Raw genomic sequence first — 5,945 nt, forward strand, 5'->3', positions numbered from 1 at the left:
GTGTTTGTGTGGGACATAAGGAATGGCATCAAGCTGCTGATTATCAATGTAGATATCAAATACAACTCCAGTCTTTAGTTACCAGACATTTCTTTTGGGTAATTCATTACTAAGGACTTGCAAATTTGGAAGCAACCCAAAGTCCCAGAAACAGAGTCTCAAGACTGAAGAAGTATGAGATTCTGTAAAAAGCAGGTCAGGCCATTTATGCCATAGATATGTGTATGAAAATTACATTTTAAAAATGCACAAATGTTATTTACAAATAATTTACATTCTTTAGAAGCATTTACAAATAATGATTCACTTTGCAAACAGAGATGAAAAACTCTCTTCTTTACAAGTCTGGGTCTTACTCATGCTTGTGCCCCAATTTCAGCAGTGTTGCTACTTTACAAATGACTGTGCATTTATAGTTAAAATTAAGTATAAGCAAGAGCATGATTAAACATAATCAAGGAAGATCCTACAAAAGATTGCTATCTACCTTGCTTAGCTTGCTAGATTGAGCTTCCCTAGTGGTTCAGCGGTAAAGAATTCACCTGCAATGCAGGAATCACAGGTTTGATCCTCGAGTTGGAAAGATCCCCTAGAGAAGGAAATGGCAACCCACTCTAGTATTCTTGCCTGGGAAATGCCATGGACAAAGGAGACTGGTGGGCTACAGTCCATGGGGTCACAGAAGAGTTGGATATGACTTAGCAACGAAACAACACAACAACAGATTGCTAGATCACCCTAGGTCACAAAGAGTGGATCACTCATCCAAAAAACTTCCTGAAAAAGTATTTATCAGCTTAACATCTAGGTACTATCTAAGACTTAAAGAAATGAACACAGGAATTTGGGGTGTTCCCTCAGTGAGTGCCAAGGCAAGAGGGATCTCCTATGCCTTTACTTTGCATCCCCTGGAACAAAGATCCTTGATGCAGTCAGTGCTTCATATCTATGGGTTCTGAATCTGCAGATTAACCAACCATACATTGAAAATATTCAGGAATTTCTGAAGCAAAACATGAATTTTCCACACAAGGCAATTATGTACATAGAATTTATATTGTGTTTACAATTATTTATATAGAATTTACATCATACTAGGTATCATATATCATCTAGAGATGATTTGAAGTATACTGGAGGACTGTGTAGGTTATATTCAAATACAATGGCTTCCCAGGTGGCTCAGATAGTAAAGAATCCACCTGCAATGCAGGAGACCCGGGTTCAATTCCTGGGTTGGGAAGGTCCCCTGGAGGAGGGCATGGCAACCCACTCCAGTATTCTTGCCATGGAGAATGCCCAGAGGAGCCTGGTGGGCTACAATTCATGGGGTCACAAAGAGTTGGACACAACTGAGTGACTAAGCACAGTACAAGGGACTTGAGCTCCCTGGATTTTTGTATCCCCTGAGAATACAGGGACCAATCTTCTGTATTTTAGAGAAAACAGAACCTAAGATCCAGATATTCAAAGAGACATCAAATTTGAACCATTTAGGATAAAGAAAATGTGGTACATGTATACAGGGGAATACTACTCAGCCATAAAAGAGAAAGAAATAATGTCATCTGCAGCAACATGGATGCAACTAGAAATGATCATACCAAGTGAAGTAAATCAGAAAGAGAGGGACAAACACCATATGATATCACTTATATGTGGAACCTAAACTATGACACAAATGAACTTTCATGAAACAGAAATAGGACTCACAGACATAGAGAGCACACGTGTGGTTGCCAAGGGGCGGAGCGGTGGGATGGACCCGGAGCTTGGGATTGGCAGACGTAAATTATTACATAGAGAATGGGCAAATTACAAAGTCCTACTACATAGCAAAGGGAGCTATAATCAACATTCTATGATAAGCTGTAATGGAAAAGAATATTTAAAAAAGAATATATACATATATGTATAACTGAATCACCTTGCTATATAGCAGAAATTAACACAACACTGTAAATCAACTATATTTCTATTTTTTTAAAGTGAAATTTAAACCATTTATCTTATCTGTTTCTTTTTGTTGAGTGTTTTCTTCCTTCCTGCTGACAGTGAAGTCTTGGGAGAAACTGTGGGTGGTTAAATAAAAGCAGATATTGTGTTTTGCAAATTTTATTTTAAACTTATTCACATTTATCATCCATTTATTAGGTAGACTACTAAGTGCTTCTTAAAATGGTGGTATAGAAGAATTTAATGAAAAAGTTAATGTTCATTTTACATTTCCCTTGTGTTTATGGTACAATATATTGAGAAATATTTCATGGAAGAAAAACAAATATACAAATTATATAATTCACATAATAAATTAATAAATATAAAAATAAATATAAACATAAAAATAGATAAGCATATAGACCCAGAGTTGGTGAACTGCAACTCAGAAATAAACTCCAGTGTTTGTACAACACTATTACTCAGAAATATTCTTACTTGCTAAACTTCTACCAGTTGCATCAAGAGCTCCTCTTGGTAGAGGAATGGTGTGGAACTCTTTCAGGGTAGAAGAACTGGTCTTTATCACACAGGAACGTACACAGGTATTTCCTTAGCATTTATCTGAGCAGTTATCTGACACAGACCCTGAAAAAGACTCTGAATATGAAAGAAATTTGGAGCTCTTAAATGCATCATCTTCTGTAATGATATATGAATGTTATTTAGCTTAACAATTTCACAAGGGAGTTGATATTTATGTCATCTGCAGTCAGGTTCAACTAGCCCCTTGGCTTTAGAGTTGATCACAAATATGGAAGTCAACTGAGAGATATAACTGTTGGTTATAGCTCCGCCCCCCAGACTTTAACTGAAGAAGGTAATGCTTCTATTGTATACTTACAGATACAATGAATACAAGGGAGTGTGAGTTTAAAGTTGTCAGAGATAATGGTTGTTCCAGCCCTGAAAGAAAAAGGGGAGGGTGGGAATTCAGAGACCATGGAGAAAATTTATTTATTCATACAAAAATACTCATTGCAACTATTGCTTGCTAGGCTAAAAATAAAATGAGCAAGAAAGAGACTGAATGAAGTTTTATGTGTTTTTATGTGCTTTCCACTCACAATCAATCATTGGGCATCTTCTTTATGCCAGTATTGTAGATTTGGGGTAGGGGTGGGGAGGGCAGAAGAGAGACAGCCACAGTGTCTAGTCTCAAAAAGCAACACTCTGCTCTATTTGGAGATACTGAGGAAATACACCATTTAAAAGAGGCAGGGAGGAGATTTCATTTAAGCAAGTGTGCAATGGTATAGGCAGAATAATTTGAGGTAAGTACATCTATTAAGTAGATGAAGTTTGACTTTGGTTCTCCACTTCTGTCTCTATATGTTTTCTTTCTCTGAGGCTCCTTGGCACCTTCCTAAGGATTTTCGCCTTGATGTCCACTATCCACCACTTCAAAGCTAATCTAAGCCTAAATAATTTGACAAACTGATTTCCACTTAAGTGTCTACTAAACTAGTTTATACTACCTAATTTGATGAACTGATTTCCAATAATTCAGTTTAGTTCATTCGCTCAGTTGTGTCCGACTCTTTGCGACCCCATGAATCGCAGCATGCCAGGCCTCCCTGTCCATCACCAACTCCCAGAGTTTACTCAAACTCACATCCATCGAGTCGGTGATGCCATCCAGCCTTCTCATCCTCTGTCGTTTCCTTCTCCTCCTGCCCCCAATCCCTCCCAGCATCAGGGTCTTTTCCAATGAGTCAACTCTTCACATGAGGTGGCCAAAGTACTGGAGTTTGAGCTTTAGCATCAGTCCTTCCAATGAACACCCAAGACTGATCTCCTTTAGAATGGACTGGTTGGATCTCCTTGCAGTCCAAGGGACTCTCAAGAGTCTTCTCCAACACCACAGTTCAAAAGCATCAATTCTTCGGCACTCAGCTTTCTTCACAGTCCAACTCTCACATCCATACATGACCACTGGAAAAACCATAGTAATTAATTTATGGTAATTTCCCTAAAGAAAAGACAAGAAATTGTAGTTTCAGCCTTACAGAGATACCTAGAATAACAACAATATCATATACTCTCATTGTGCTGTTAATATATTTATAAATACCAATGCAAGGTGCTGTGTATTCAACAGTATGAGGCTATGAAGATAAATAAGATGAGTAATTAACCTTATTTATAAGGGACCTTGACAGAGAAGGCAATGGCAACCCACTCCAGTACTCTTGCCTGGAAAATCCCATGGATGGAGGAGCCTGGTAGGCTACAGTCCATGGGGTTGCTAAGAGTCGGACACGACTGAGTGACTTCATTTTCACTTCTCACTTTCATGCATTGGAGAAGGAAATGGCAACCCACTCCAGTGTTCTTGCCTGGAGAATTCCAAGGACGGCGGAGCCTGGTGGGCTGCCGTCTGTGGGGTCACACAGAGTCAGACATGACTGAAGTGACTTAGTAGTAGTAGTAGTAGTAGTAGTAGTATAAGGGACCTTATAAAGAAGAAAGATCAATACAGAAGCAACTTTAACCAAAGCAGTGAACAGCAGGGGCGGCGTAGTCATGAGAGCCAAGAGAGGGCTGAGTGGCCACTGATGCACTCCTGAGGTTCTAGGGGACAGCACTGCTTGAGGTCAGTAGGTTCCTGTAGTTGAACCCATCAAGATCTTTAAAGCAACCCCAGCCTCGGTCTTCCTAGGTAGGAAAGCTAGAGGAGGCAATCCCAGCACTAACGGGAGACCCCCAAGGGAGAGCTGAACCCCAAAAGAAGAGCCAGGGCTCTGACTTCCAGCCACCCTCATTACCTTGGAGGGCCTTGGGATGATTTTCCAAAAGAGCCGGGAGATTTCCTTAAAACTGACACTACTTTTCAGAGACAGGAGGGAGGTTACTGTCTCATCGTACCAGGTACAAAGACTTTCAAATGAGTTTTATCTTTGGGGCTTAACCCAGTAGCAATGAATACTGGTAACATCAGTTCAGGTTGGAGGAAAGACAGTGCCTTGCCAAAGCAACAAAGACATAACAACTCTCACATTGGATCAGATCCAACAAAGAGATAAGCCCCTTTAATCACCTCTTGAGTCATATCCAGCCCTGGAGTCTTAAACCAAGAAGACAGGTCACAAAACTCTTCTACAAGAGCCAAACTCTCACATCCATACACGACTACTGGAAAAACCATAGCTTTGACTAGACAGACCTTTGTTGGCAAAGTAATGTCTCTGCTTTTTAATATGCTGTCTAGGTTGGTCATAACTTTTCTTTTAAGGAGTAAGTGTCTTTTAATTAATTTGCTTATTTTGACTTATTCTATTTTAAATGTGTTTTGTTGTTTCACGTGTTACATCCTAACTTTCCAAAGGGCTTTCAATCGCCTTAAAATCCGACACTATATCTCCAGTCTTTGTTTTTGTTTTGGTATTCTGTTCATCCCAATCTCCCCAATCTCTGAGACAGTACATTTTAGGCAATGGATTTCTATCAATTAGCAGATCATGAAATCAGATTTGTATGTCTCCTACCAACAACTTTTTTTTTTAATGAAGAATAAGTGCCTTTTTAAAAAATTTTTATTTATTTAACTTTACCATATTGTATTGGTTTTGCCATATATCAAAATGAATCTGCCACAGATATACATGTGTTCTCCATCCTGAACCCTCCTCCCTCCTCCCTCCCCATACCATCCCTCTGGGTCGTCCCAGTGCACCAGCCCCAAGCATCCAGTATCGTGCATCGAACCTAGACTGGCGACTAGTTTCATATATGATATTATATATGTTTCAATGCCATTCTCCCAAATCATCCCACCCTCTCCCTCTCCCACAGAGTCCAAAAGACTGTTCCAAACATCAGTGTCTCTTTTGCTGTCTCGTATACAGGGTTATTGTTACCATCTTTCTAAATTCCATATATATGCGTTAGTATACTGTATTGGTGTTTTTCTTTCTGGCTTACTTTACTCTGTATAATAGGCTCCA

At 39.4% G+C, this 5,945-nt stretch overlaps 1 long non-coding RNA gene across 1 annotated transcript; it reads right to left on the reverse strand.

Annotated features, from left to right (window-relative positions):
• Positions 1-1,100: 1,100 nt before the first annotated feature.
• LOC107132569 (uncharacterized) lies at positions 1,101-5,619 on the reverse strand. The gene is made up of 3 exons (XR_003035268.2): positions 3,614-5,619; positions 2,437-2,904; positions 1,101-2,072 (listed from the first exon to the last, which is right to left on the reverse strand). It is a non-coding gene; the product is annotated as an uncharacterized lncRNA (long non-coding RNA).
• Positions 5,620-5,945: the final 326 nt, after the last annotated feature.

The sequence above is a fragment of the Bos taurus genome, chromosome 6 (genome assembly GCF_002263795.3).
Source record: "Bos taurus isolate L1 Dominette 01449 registration number 42190680 breed Hereford chromosome 6, ARS-UCD2.0, whole genome shotgun sequence".
NCBI lineage: Eukaryota > Metazoa > Chordata > Mammalia > Artiodactyla > Bovidae > Bos > Bos taurus.